We start from the raw sequence: 15,349 nt of genomic DNA, 5'->3' as shown, positions 1-15,349 counted from the left end.
GTGACAAACACCAATTAAAAACAAACACCTTGCCTTCTGAAGAATTTATCAAGTTTGATCAATTTCAGTATAGTGGCCCCTACTCTGATAAAATTCAGAGCTCAGCTCTATTGCCCTGTGTCCCTCCTTCCCAACCACACTGAAAAGACCACACAGCTCCATCAAGTAAACTATGCTCAGTACCCTAATTCAAGTCACAAGTTTAATAAGCTACCTCACTTAAAAAAAATTAAAGAACAAAGGAGATGCCATCTATGACAGAATCATTATGAATGTAGTATGTCCTTTTTTATTTTGGATATCACTTTTTTTTCCTCTCACCTCTGCACAGTGACTTAAGAAAACTTTAGCTAAAATTCACAACAGCGAAATTGATCCTAACTTTTCCACTGGGATTTCATTTTCCACCAAGTCAATGATTTTTTTTCAGTCACATAAGCAGAAGAAAATACTTCCCAGATAGTCAAACATACTCATGAGGTCATTAAGGGCATAGACACTTAACAACGATTATAACTACTGTTTCTCAGTTTAAAAAATAAAATAAAAGGTAAACTGAGGAATACTCAGAACGTTCTGCCTACCAAGGAAGCTACTACAAGCCACCACTTGTCAGAGGTATGGGAGTGGAGCAGAGAAAGAGAAAATATTTTAAAGCACCTCTTATCAAATGATTATATCTTCTCCAAATCTCCTACAATAGTCCCTTCTTCCCATACTGACTAATCCAGGCACTGCAAATTCCTGGCAAGGGAACCGGGAGTAACCTTCTGCACTTAAAAAATTACTTGAAATCAACCTGTCATTTCTAATATTGAGTTATTCAAATATTAGTTGCCCTATTCAAACCCCACAGAACTGAAAACGATAAGACTGAGATATAATGAAGGACTTTGACATTTTCATTTATGGCAGCAGGGTCGATCCTTTTTCCCAGTCTTAGAAATGTGGGCAAGATGAAAACAACTCTTTTCTATGTGTGAAATAAAGCTGCATTCCTGCTTCCAGGAACTGACTGACCATCCACCTTAAACACATTCGATGTTCAATGCCTGGATCCTGTGAAATACCTCATTATTTCCATTAACCAGGAAGAAAGAAAATCGAGGAGTGTAAACCTAAGTAACTAGGTCACCTCTCTATTCCCACCCTCTCTTTACAGGCCCTGTACATAACTCAAGTTCAGAGCAAAAAGGGGAGAAGAGTTACAGCTTGTGAAACGCCTACAAAGCAGCCCCGCGTGGGAAAGCGTGGACCAGAAAGCACGTTCAACAGCACTGCCACCGCCCGGAGAGTTTACTGACAGCCACGACCTCTTGAGGATTTCAGGGCACAACGGGCCGGAAGGGTCTTCAATAAACCAGACCAACAAAAGATCAAAGTGAAGGAATTAAGTTTAACACCAGTCAGCGGCCAGATGGAAAGAATAACAAAACTCCACATCAGCAAGACTGGAAAACAACGGACTGGTTTTACTTTTCAATTCATTTTAGGTCCTTCTGAAAAAAAGAAAAGCCCTTCTGAAAAAAAAAAAAAAGTTAGGGGAAGAAGTCCTCACCAAAGGTTAACTGAAGTCAAGTCCCTCACAACGGCGAGAGACCTGTAGTCCACACTGCTCGAACTCAGGCAAAAACAATCACAACTCAGGGACAGGGGGAGAAAGAAAAAAAGAAAAAAGAAAAACCCACGCTGCTAATTAGAAGAAAATGTCATCTGGCCGGACGACGCGTTGTTTCCGGAGGCCGGAGCGCTCCGAGCCAGACGTACACGTGCCCGCAGGAGCGCACGTGACCGCCCGTCCTTCCCGCGGGTCCGCGGCCGAGCGACCTCGAGGACAGTTATCCCACACGCGCACCCTCGGAGTTAGTTTCACATTCTGGATTCTCTCCCTGTTCTCACTTGCCGATCCCAGACCTGCGGCCGGAGGGGGTGCACTCCTCTCCCGCCCCGGGGGCTCCCCGAGACCTGGGAGGGCTACACGCACAACTCCCAACCACCGCTCATCCAACTGAAGGGCAGCCTCGGGCCACGGGCTCTCAGTTCCCGGGACAGGGCGGTGGTCGAGCTCAGGGGAGTCACCGATTTCTGCCTAAAGTAAACAGGTACACGCTTTTCCGTTTCAAAGGGCAGCTTCTCGGCTTTCTTTTTAGAAAATCACTAGCAGCCCACAAGGGGACCGCAGTTGTCTGGACATCTTTCAGCTACTCCTTCGGATGCACCGAGAGAGAGAAACTGCAAGAAGGGCTGGCGCTCCCCCGGCCCACCACGGCGCGAACACGCGCGAGTCGTGAGGGAAACGGCTGTGTTTTGGCAAAGGCGGGCGCGGGCCGGGGCGCCGCCGGGAGACCCGGGCCGAAGGCCGGGCCGGAAACGCCCCCCGCCGGCGCTGGGCTGCCGAGGGGCCGCGGAGGGCGGCGGGCGGCGCCGGCCCCCTCGCCCCTCCCCCGCCCGCGGCGGAAACGTCTGGGGTTTGAAAGATGCCGCCGCCGTCCCCCGCCCGCCACAAAGGGCCGAGCCCCATCCCCAGCAGCCCTCCTCCCCCAGTCCCTCCAGAGGTCGCGCGGGCTCCCGCTACCCGTCCCCTCTCCCCTGGCGCCGGCGACGCCTGCTCACCCGTGTCCGCCTGCTCACCCGCGTCCCTCGGTCCCGACGGCGGGATCCGCTGTGGCGGGCGGCCCCGAAGACACTGGGCCCCAAAGGCGCGATGGCGGGGGCGTGGCCCTCCCGCTGCGGCCCAGGCCGGGGTCTCGCCTGCGCCTCCCGCCGAGGAAGGCTGGGGCCGCCGCCACCTCTTCCTTCCGGTTTCCTCACGCGCCCTCCCTTGGTCGGCCGTCCTGCGCGGAAATCAGCGTCCTCTGCGGGCGCCTCCGCACGCTCCTCGCGCCGAACACCGCCAGGCTCCTCCCCCGAGAGCCGCACCGCGTGCCCGCGCGGCTCCGCTCCCGCCCCGCCCCTGCGGCGCGCGGCCCCGAGGCGGGCCCCTCACGCCGCCGCCTGGGAACCGGGCAGCGGGCCGGGGGCCGGGACCCGCCCTCGCCAGCTTCCCTTTTCCCTCCTCGCGCGCGCGCCTAGCGGACCCCGCGGCAACTTCGCAGCTTCCCGGGTTCTCGAGCCCCCCGCCCCCGCCCTCAGCCCAGCGCCCCCTCCCCTTTCCTCCGCTGGAGCCTACCGGAAAGCCAAAACAATCGGATCCGCGCAGGCGCCGAAAAGGAAGCGGAAATAGCAGGAAGGGCGGGGGTGGCGCGAGGTGACGGGGAAGCGCTATTGAAGGGGTTTCCCGGGGAAGGTCAGCGGAGGGCGCGTGCGCAGCGGAGGGTTGGCCGCCCCCGCACTCCCGCCCCCAGACGCGCGGGGCTGGGTTCGCCCGTGGATTCCGGCGGCAGGCGCTTTAGGCTTAACCCTGGTTGAGAGAGAGGCCCCGGAGCTTTACTGCCAGGACATCCGGGAAGCAGCGCGCCAAAGTTTCTGCCGCGGGCCGTGTTCTCCCGCTCGAAATACAGGGATCTGCTGGGTGGTCCCTGCTGGGGAATGGGACTGCGGACCAGACAACACCAGGCCCGGGGAGTCGGGAGACGTTGGGCGGCTGGCCCCGTGGGCTTTGTCTCTTCAGCCCCTTCTCTCCAAAGCACGCCCTCCACTTTCCAGAGCGTGTTCGTGTGTCCCGATTTCATCCCGAAGGGCTTCGTGTCCTTGTCGCTCAAGGCCAAGGCACAACTCAGCAGCACTGAAAGGGCCTGCGGTTCTGGCCAGGGAACCGTCGGGGTGCGGAGGGGCGTCTCTCTGCACGTGAAGCTTTCAGTTTTGTGCCGCAATGCGGGCTGCTACCTGCTCACCCCCACCCCTTAGTCCTGAGGGAGCACCTTCAGCTTCACAAAGCCCAGTCTTAGTAGCAGCCGAAGACTGTGGTCCACGCTGGGTTGGTGAACTTGGCACAGTTTACTGTCGCATTGGATGAATGTTACTTATGGATCTGAAATTGTCAGAAATGCCCACACGGCCGTCACCCACTTTAGTAACTTCACTCCTGGCACAAGCCCTATTTGCAAAATGTACACGACAAATTATATGCTAAAAGCATATATGTATGTTACTGAAGAGTCTCTTCCAGTGACTAGATCAACTGAATGCACACCAAGAAATGTGTTTTCAGGACTACTACTGATAAAGGGTTTTCTGGTAGGATTCAGAACCGATATTCATTACCAAATCTTTATTGGGTGCCCAATGTGCTATCCCTTTGCTTATTCTGAATAAACGTTAAAATGTTTGGATATTAAACAACAAAGAAGTCATGCAAAATAGTCAGTCATTTAACAAAGGTTTGAGAACCTGCTCTATGCCAGACTGCACCCTGGAGATGCAAAGTCTAAAGAGGAAGGAGGAAACAAACAATACCTATGGTAAGAGTATGCTTCATCCTGCAGATCAGAAGAACCATTTAAGGGTTTGGTTTTTTGTTTTTTGGGTTTTTTTTTTTTTTTTGCATTTATCTTCAGATGGGGAAGAGAGAGAGAAACATGGATGTGAGACAGACACATTGACTGGTCGCCACCCACAAACTGCAACTGAGGTACATGCCCTTAGTGGGAACTGAACCCGGGACTCTCTGGTCCCTGGGCCGTCACTCTAACCACCGAGCAAAACTGGCCAAGGCGCATTTAAGATTTTTAAGGAGGAGAATATCTTGATAAGACTTAAGAAATTCTGAAGCATGATGAATTTCCGACTGGAAGCTCGGATGCTAGTTAGGTGGCTGTTAAAATAGTCCAGACAGGAGATGGAGAGTCTAAACTCATTCAGTGGCAGTGAAGATTATGAAGGATGGATATGAAACTAGAAGATGAGGGAGAATAGAGTGATTAGGTAGTAAAAGCAATAATTATATAAAGAGAAGCTAACTGTGAGGGTGAAAGCGAGGACTAAAAGGCTATCATTTTGATAGCTGTACAGTTAGAAATGCACTTGGCTGCAAGTTTAAAAAAAAAAAAAAAGATTTTGTTGCAGTGGCTTGAACAGATAAGGGTCTGATTGGTCATCTAACCAGTCTGCAGGTTGGCAGTTACCCTTTTTAATTCAATAGATTAACAACAGCAGAGCCAGGATTTTTGTGATTCTCTTGACATTTCCCTCATGGTTGCAGCATTTTAGCCTTCACACTAGAAGATGGAGAAAGGAATGGCTTCAGCCACCTATGTTTATGGTTTTTTTTTAAGGAAAGTAAAAGTGTTTTTAACATCAATTTTAAGTAGTTCTAGATAATCTAATGCAAACTGCTTTAGAGAACAGAAAAAGATGGCAAGTTACCTAATTGATAATATGAGGCTAACTGGTTATATGAAACTAAGACAAGACAATATGGGTATTGAAAATTACAAAACAGCCCTGGTCAGTTTGGCTCAGCAGTTAGAGCCTACGGTCCAGAGAGTCCCGGGTTTGGTTCCTGCTAAGGACATGTACCTCGGTTGCAATTTTTCCCCGGCCCTGGCTGGTCGTGCGGGTGGCAGCCACTTGATGTATCCTTTTCACGTTGATGTTTTTTTCTCTCTCTCTCTCTCTATTCTTCTCTCTACGCCCCACTCTATCTGAACAAAAAAATGTCCTCGGGTGAGGATAAAAAAAAAATAAAAATAAAAAAGAAAATTATAAAACAACTCCATTTATAATCTTAGATTCCAAAAATTTAAATGAAATACCAGCAAATGGAATCCTGCAATATATATTAAAGTATAATCAAAACCGAGTTCAGTGTATCCCAAGGATATAAGAATTGTTTAATGAGAGAAAAATCTACTAAGGGGATCTGCTCTATTATAAGGTGAAGACGGAAAAAATATAATTACTTCAATAGATTCAGGAAAACCATATGCTAAAATGCAATATTCATTCAAAAATTGTAAACTTCAAAAAAGAGACTCTAGTAACTTGATAAAAGATATCTGGAGCCCAGCCAGTGTAACTTAGTGGTTGAGCATCAACCCATGCACCAAGAGGTCACCGGATTGATTCCCAGACATGGTACATGCCCAGGTTGTAGGCCAAATCCCCAGTGCGGGGCATGCAGGAGGCAGCCAATCAATATTCTCTCTCGTTGATGTTTCTGTCTCTCCCTCTCCTTTCCTCTCTCTCTAAAATCAATAAAGAAGAAAAAAAAGCCCTGGTTGGTTTGGCTCAGTGGTTAGAGCGTCGGCCTGCGGTCCAGAGAGTCCTGGGTTCGGTTCCCGCTAAGGGCACGTACCTCGGTTGCAGTTTGTCCCCGGCCATGGTTGGTTGTGCGGGTGGCAGCCACTCGATGTGTCCCTTTCACGTCGATGTTTCTCTCTCTCTCTCTCTGTTCCTCTCTCTCCCTCCCATTCTACCTGAACAAAAAATGGAAAAATGTCCTCGAATGAGGATAAAAAAAAAAGAAGAAAAAAAAGGTATTGGGAAAATAACCTACAATAATTCTTCATGATGAATCATTGGAATTAAGTATAATACAATGGTATCTGCTATCATTTTTTTACATTAAGTATTGTGTTGTTGGTCTTAGAAGCTTAAGAGAAATGAGAAGATAGTCATTGAAAAAGAAACAAAATTGTCACTATTTGTAGATGACTTGAGTGTCCACATTAAAAAAAAATCTAGTCAAATCTAACAAAAATGTAAACTATTGAGAGTTTAGCAAGGTTGCTGGAACAAAAAAAGTCAATATATAAATGTCAATAGTATTTCTGTACACCACCAACACAGAAACGGTTATTTAAATAAATCATTTTCAAGCATGAGAAATAATATAACTCTAGCCCTGGCTTGTCTGGCTTGGCGGCTAGAGCATTGGCTCACAGACCGAAGGGTCACAGGTACAATTCCCAGTCAAGGGCATGTACCAGGGTTTCAGGTTCGATCTCCATCCCCTGCTTGGGGTTGTGCAGGTGGCAACCAATCCATGTGTCTCATCAATGTTTCTCTCTTTCCTCTCTCTCTCTCTCTCTCTCCCCCGTTCAACTCTATCTAAAAAAAAACACACACACAAAAAAAAACACAAAAAAAAACAAGAGAGAAAGAAAAAAAAACTATAAAAGACCAGGGATTCCCAAATGGTGGCAGAGTGAATGGAAGCTACACAGGCCATCTCCCTGGACCGAACTGGAATTACAGTTAAAATAAAGACAAATTATGAGGAAAAAGCAACAGAAAAGCAGCTTGCAAGGACCATATAACCAGGGACACTGAACTGATCCTGGTAGGATTGTGAAGGTGCAAGAGGGGGGCAGGAAGCCCACAGATAGCAGTGGCCTTAGCTGTGAGCATTGCCCTTGGGTTAAACTCCCAAGTGGCACCACAGCACAGAGCCGGGACAGAACCTAAAATAACCACAGCCACTCACCTTGGGCTCCGACAGAGGGAGGGCACCTGGACAGGAACTGTGTGTGGGACACTCGGGATTTGCAGAACACTCAGAGCTTTTGCTGAGTTGCAGACACACAGGACGTTGGCCATCTTACCCCTTCCCAGAGCTCTGGGGAGAGGCAGTGGCCCCTTCCTAGGAGATTCAGCCCCACCAAGGTGGGTCATTGAAATGCAAATTGAGGCCCATTAACAACCAACATCTGCCCCACCCTGGGGAAATACCCTTACCCTGAACACCTGAGGGAGATTTTCATTCAACTGAGGACCCAAGGCTCTTCAAATAACCTCTACTAATAGCCTCCAGACAAAAAACTAGAGGATAACTGAACCATTCCTGGGCTTGCAACTCTGCCCAGGAAAGTAAGACTTGACAGTGGCATTTAACGTGGGCCTCCCTTGCTCACTCAAACCCAGTAGAGGAAGCCACAAACAGCAGAACATCAACACCCACAGGGAAAATTTGTCAGGCTCCAAAACCAACTGATATAGCTAAAATGGTAAAACAAAGAAACAAAACCTAAATGAAAGAACAAGAGACCTCTACTGAAGATGAGATAAATGAAATGCAGTTAAGCAAGTTAACAGAGCTAGAATTCAGAGCCATGATCTTGAAGAAGCTCAACAGCATGAGTAAGGACATCAACACCATGAGTAAAGACATAGAAATGTTGAAAAGTAACCAACGGGAAATTAAAAACCACCAAGAAGAAATGAAGAAAGACATCAGAAATAAAGAACACATTGGAAGGTCTAAACAGCAGAGTAGAGGAAGCTGAGGACCGAATCAGTGAATTAGAAGACAGGGTAGAAAAAATCAACCAATCAGAAAAACAAAAGGAAAAAACAATTAAAAAACAGGAAGACAGCTTAAGAGAACTGTGGGACAACTGGAAACGTAATAATATTCGCATCATAGGAGTCCCCGAAGAAGAAGAAAATGAGCAAGGGTTAGAGAATATATTTGAAGAAATAATGACAGAAAACTTCCCTAATTTGGTGAAGGAAGAAGGCATTCAAGTTCAAGAAGCACAGAGAGCCCCAAATAAGAAGAACTCAAACAAGCCCACACCAAGACACATAGTAATTAAAACCCAAAATTTAAAGACAAAGACAGAATCCTAAAGGCAGCAAGAGATAAGCAACAGGTTACCTACAAAGGAACCCCCATAAGGCTCTCAGCTGACTTCTCAACAGAAACACTACAGGCCAGGAGGGAATGGCATGAAGTAATCAAGGTCATGAAAAACAAGGATCTGAATCCAAGACTACTCTACCCAGCAAGGCTATCATTCAAAATAGAAGGTCAAATAAAGAGCTTCCCAGACAAAAAAAGGCTAAGGGAATACATTAGCACCAAACTAGCACTGCAAGAAATGTTAAAAGGATTGCTATAATTAGCAGGAGAAATGGGAAGAAAAACATAACCACACTAAACAAAAATGGCAATAAATAAGTACATATCAATAATCACCTTAAATGTAAATGGACTGAATGCTCCGATAAAAAGACACAGAGTAGCTGATTGGATAAGAAAGCATGACTCATGTATATGTTGTTTACAAGAGACCCACTTCACAACAAAAGATTCATATAGGTTGAAAGTGAAGGGATGGAAAAAAATCTTCCAAGCAAACGGAAAGGAAAAAGAAGCTGGGGTAGCAATACTCATATCTGATCAAATAGATTTCAAAATGAAGGTCACAACTAGAGACAAAGAAGGCCACTACATAATATTGAAAGGATCTATCCAATAGGAAGATATAACCTTGGTAAACATATATGCACCCAATATAGGAACACCAAAATATATTAAAAATCTTCTGGAGGACTTCAAAGGAGAAATTGACAGCAATACAACCATAGCAGGGGACTTCAACACCCCGCTGACATCCCTGGATAGATCCTCTAGACAGAAAATTACCAAGAAAACAGACACTCTAAATGAAGCACTAAACCAAATGGATTTCATAGATATCTACAGTGAATTACACCCTAAAACTAGAGAATTCACATTCTCCTCAAGTGCACATTGGACAGTCTCAAAGATAGACCACACGTTAGGACATAAACTAAGTCTCTACAAATTCAAGAAGATTGAAATTGTATCAAGCATCTTCTCAAATTATAATGGCATAAAACTAGACATCAATTGCAACAACAACATGCAAAGACACTGGAACACACCCTCACCAGTTTTGCTCAGTGGTTAGAGTGTCAACCCACAAACCAGAGAGTCTCAGGTTCAGTTCCCGCTAAGGGCACACACATACCTTGGTTGCGGTTTGTCTCCGGTCCAGATTGGGGTCATGTGAGTGGCAACCACTCAATCAGTCTCTCTCACGTCGATGTTTTTCTCCTTCTCTCTCTTCCACCTTCTCTCCCTCCCGCTCTATCTGAAGATAAATGCAAAAATGTCCTCGTGTGAGGATTTAAAAAAAAAAAAGACATTGGAAAACATGGAGGCTAAATAGCATGTTATTAAACAATGAATGGGTTATCGAGGACATCAAGGAAGAAACTAAAAGTTTTCTGGAAACCAATGAAAATGAACACACAACAGCACAAAATCTTTGGGATGCAGCGAAAGCACTCTGAGAGGGAAGTTCATAGCACTACAGGCCTAACTCAAGAAACAAGAATAATTTCTAATACACTATCTCACCTCACAACTTAAAGAACTAGAAAACAAACAAAAAGAAAACCCCAGAGCAAGTAGAAGGAAGGAAATAGTAAAGACCACAGCAGAAATAAATGACATAGAGACCAAAAAAACAATTCAAAGGATCAATGAAACACCAAGCTGGTTTTTTGAAAAGATAAACAAGATTGATGAACCCTTAGCTAGACACACCAAGAAACAAAGAGAGAAAACCCAAATGCACAAAATCAGAAATGAAACAAGAGAAGTAACAACTGACACCCCAGAGATACAAAGGATCGTTAACAACTACAATGAACAATTATATGGCAACAAATTCAACAATCTAAGCGAATAGGACAAATTTCTAGAAACACAGTCTCCCAAAACTGGACCAGGAAGAGATAGAAAACTTGAAGAGATCAATAACAACTAAGGAAATTGAAGAGATAATCAAGACTCCCAGCAAACAAAAGCCCAGGCCTGGATGGCTTTAAATGGGAGTTTTACCGAACATTCAAAAAAGAATTAACACCCATTCTCCTCAAAATATTTCAAAAAATTCAAGAAGAAGGAAGCCTTCCAAACTCCTTTTATGAGGCCAGCATAATTCTAATTCCAAAACCAGAAAAAGACACTACAAAGAAAGAAAACTACAGGCTAATATCCCTGATGAACATAGACACCAAAATCCTAAACAAAAGACTAGCAAATCAGATCCAGCAATACATCAAAAAAATTATTCACCATGACCAAGTGGGATTCATCCCAGGGATGCAAGGCTGGTACAATATTCGCAAATCAATAAATGTGATGCACCACATAAACAAAATGAAGAATAAAAACCACATGATCATATCAATAGATGCTGATAAAGAATTCCGACAAAATCCAGCATCCATTTCTAATAAAAAGCTCAGCAATGTGGGAATAGAGGAATCATATCTTGACATAATAAAGGCCATATATGAAAGACCTACAGCCGACATCATATTCAATGGTCAAAAACTAAAAGCATTTCCCTTAAGAACAGGAACAAGCCCTGGCCGGTTTGGCTCAGCAGTTGGAGTGTTGGCCTGCGGTCTAGGGAGTCCCAGATTGGGTTCCCGATAAGGGCATGTACTTTGGTTGCAGTTTGTCCCCGGCCCTGGTTGGGTCGTGCGGGTGGCAGCCACTCGATGTGTCCCTTTTACGTAGATGTTTCTCTCTCTCTCGCTACCTCTCTCTCTCTCTCTCCTGCTCTGTCTGAATAAAAATGGAAAGGTGTCCTTGGGTGAGGATAAAAAAAAAATTAAAAAAAAAAAAAGAACAGGAACAAGACAGGGATGCCCACTTTTGCCACCCTTATTTAACATAGTAATGGAACTCTTAGCCACAGCAATCAGACATGAAGAAAAAATAAAAGGGATCCAAATTGGAAAGGAGGAAGTGAAACTCATTATTTGCAGATGACATATTATACATAGAAAACCCTAAAGACTCCATCAAAAATCTACTAGACTTAACAAATGAATTTGGCAAAGTAACAGGATACAAAATTCATGTCAAGAAACCGACGGCATTCTTATACAGCAATGATGACATAGAAAGAGAAACTAAAAATCCCATTTGCCATGGCAAAAAAAATTAAGATACCTAGGAATAAACTTAACCAAAGAAGTAAAGGACCTATTTTCAGAAAACTACAGGACATTGAAATAAGAAATAGAGGAAGATATAAAAAAGTGGAAGCACATACCTTGTTCATGGATTGGAAGAATTAACATCATTAAAATGTCCATATTACCCAAAGCAATCTATAGATTCAATGCAATCCCCATCAAAATACCAATGATGTATTTCACAGAACTAGAACAAATACTTCAAAAGTTCATATGGAACTAAAAAAGACCCTGAATAGCCACAGCAATCTTGAAAAAGAAGGACAAAGTAGGTGGGATCACAATACCGGATATCAAGTTATACTACAAAGCTATTGTAATCAAAACAGTTTGGTACTGGCACAAGAACAGGCATATAGACCAGTGGAACAGAACAGAGAACCCAGAAATTGACCCAAGACATTATGCTCAATTAATATTTGACAAAGGAGGCAATAGCATACAGTGGAGTAAAAACAGCCTCTTTAATAAATGGTGCAGGGAAAATTGGACAGCTACATGCAAAAAATTGAAACTAGACCATCAACTTACACCATACACAAGAATAAACTCAAAATGAATAAAAGACTTAAATGTGACTCATGAATCCATAAAAAACTTAGAAGAAAATGTAGGCAACAAAATTTTGGACATCATACGCAGCAGAATTTTCACTGATACATCACCTAAGGCAACAGAAACAAAGGGAAAAATTAACACATGAGACTACATCAAAATAAAAAGCTTCTGCATAGCAAAAGATACAATCATCAAAATGGAAAGGCAACCCACTGTATGGGAAAGCATAATTGCTAATGATACATCAGATAAGGGGTTAATTTCCAAAATATATAGAGTACTCATACAACTCAACAAAAGGAAGACAAAGAACCCAATTAAAAAATGGGCAGAGGAACTAAATAGACACCTCTCCAAACAGGACATACAAAGGGCCAAGAGACATATGAAGAAATGCTCAACATCACTAATCACCAGAGAGATGCAAATTAAAACCACTATGAGGTATCATCTCACACCTGGCAGAATGGCCGCCATCAACAAATCATCAAACAATAAGTGTTGGTGAGGGTGTGGAGAAAAGGGGACTCTAGTACACTGCTGGTGGGAATGCAGACTGGTGTAGCCACTATGGAAAACACTATGGTGTTACCTCAAAAAATTAAAAATTGAATTGCTATTTGATCCAGTGATTCCACTTCTAGGAATATACCCTAAGAAACCTGAAACACCAATCAGAAAGAATATATGTACCCCCATGTTTGTAGCAGCACTATTTACAATAGCTAAGGTCTGGAAACAGCCCAAGTGTCCATCAGTAGATGAATGTATAAAAAAGCAGTGGTACATATACACAATGGAGTACTATGCAGCTGTAAGAAAGAAAGATCTCTTATCCTTTGAGACAACATGGAGGGATCTGGAAAGTATTATCCTAAGTGAAACAAGCCAAGCAGAGAAAGACAAATATCACATGATATCACTTATTTGTAGAATATAATGAACATAACATTCTGAGGAATAGGGTAGACCCAGATACGTGGAAGTAGGGTACAGACTGACAACCCTCAGAAGAGGGATGGTGGGAGGAGGGAAGAGATAAACCACAGAACTTATACGCATGTATGCATAATCGATGGACACGGACAACAAAGCTGGGTATGGGGTTGGGGGGATGGGGAGGAGGGTGTGAATGGGGAAAAAAAGGAGAAACATCTGTAACAAAAATAAATTAACAAAAAATATTTTTAAAGGTTTGAAAAGATAAGAAAAACTATAAAATACCTTTATAATAATTATAAATTATATGTTAGAACCTTGTCTTTAAGATTTATCTATGGAGACAGATGTGATTCTAGTTCATTCAATTCCATATTATATCCCTATAATATGGGATATTATAGTAATATCCCATAATCTATACTGTAATTTATTTATCCATTCTCTTGTTTCATGAACATTTACGTGGTTTTCAGTTTTTTAATATTATGAGCAATGCTGCTGCAATAAACGTTTTAAATAAATGTCTCCTTGTATATATATGCAAATTTTATTCTAGGATATTTCTAGAAGTAGAATTGCTAGTTCATGGAGTATGACGCATTTTCAACTTTTTAAAGATACTGCCAGCTTGCTCTCTAAAGTGATTTTACCAATTTACACTCTCACCAGCAGTATATGCATGTTCTTGTCACTCCATATTCTCCTTAACCCTTGATGTTGTCAGACGTGTTGCATTCCCCCGCCCCAAACTGGTAGTTACAAATGACATCTCATTGCAAATCCCAGCAAATATAAGCTCCTTAGGAGTTATAATTGCTTCCCTACTGTTTCCTTAGGGCTAGAGTTGTGCTGGTCCCATTGTTGGGACTCAAATATTTATGGAGACAATGAGTGAATGAAGGATCACTAGTGAGGCTGAGCATCCATGATGTGTTTATTACTGACCAGTATAAATGGTAAAGATGAGGCTCAAGGTGTGAAAACATAGACTGTCTTTACACTTGAGTTTAAAATGTCAATGTGAAATCACGGTGTCAACTGAGGGGAAAGTCAAAATCACTCCATTTTAATGAGAGACATGGACTGTCAAATTTTCGAAATGAGGGTGACACTGACCACCCAAGCACTAGAAAATGCACTGTGCCTGGGAATCCAAAGATCTCAGCCAATCCGCTTCCAACTAGTAGGATTGCAACTTCAATCTATATGGGCAGATTACTTAACCTCCTTGAATCTCACTTGTCTTCATCTTAAAATAGAGATGATGATGATTATACCCATTTGGAATCCTGAGCAGAGAACAGTTTACCAGCTGACCTTAACACCAAAATAGCAGCCACCATCTCACCTCAGATACCCCACCGCATACAATGCCACAGTTTCACAAAAACCTCTTACATAGGAGTCAATTGGAATCTACAGACCAGGTCGTACCACTCTTTGATCCTTGACATCTTCCAGCTCTGCCTCCAGCCCAAACCCGTCAGCTGGCATTTCTGGGACATTCGCACTCCACTCCTGCTCCCTGGTGATCTACCTGCCAACCCTCTCAACTATCCCACCTGGAAGCCCTGTTTAGCTACACATGAGCCACCACATCCCTCGACCTAGTCACTGAATAGTCCCTGAAATGTGATCCCTCCCAAGGACTCGCCCAAGGAGCGAAGTTTTATGAGGACAGAATATTATAAAATTTAAGGGACTCTCTTTAAGAAAGCATTATAAAGTTATGAATATGAACATCTTGTAATGTTTCTGTCTCTCACTTTGCTAGACACTCTACCACATTCATTGAAGACCTGGGATCCTGTAAATGACTATAGTATGAAGGAGGGGTGACTCATCCAAAACCTCAGCTTTCCGATCTTTTCCTTCCTCAGCACCAATGACCTTCACTCCCTAGCGCTTCAGCGAACCATTACCATGTTATAATTTGCAACTGTTCCAACTCAAATCATACACTTCAAATTTCCATTCTCTGACCACAACCCCTCCCTCTAGCTCTTTGACTGTCATGTAGAAGACCTCCATTACTTTTCTCCATTTGACCAGCTCCTGTCTGTCATTATTTACTTTCTCTTTCTGGCAAGAAGCTAGGTCACTAAGCAGGGTGCAAGATTCAAGGAGGCACTTGCTTAAACTGGCTTAAAATTATTTTTTA

Source organism: Molossus molossus, unplaced genomic scaffold (genome assembly GCF_014108415.1).
Source record: "Molossus molossus isolate mMolMol1 unplaced genomic scaffold, mMolMol1.p scaffold_m16_p_7, whole genome shotgun sequence".
Lineage (NCBI taxonomy): Eukaryota > Metazoa > Chordata > Mammalia > Chiroptera > Molossidae > Molossus > Molossus molossus.
The sequence above is the reverse complement of the archived record's forward strand: the minus strand, read 5'-3'. Positions refer to the sequence as shown.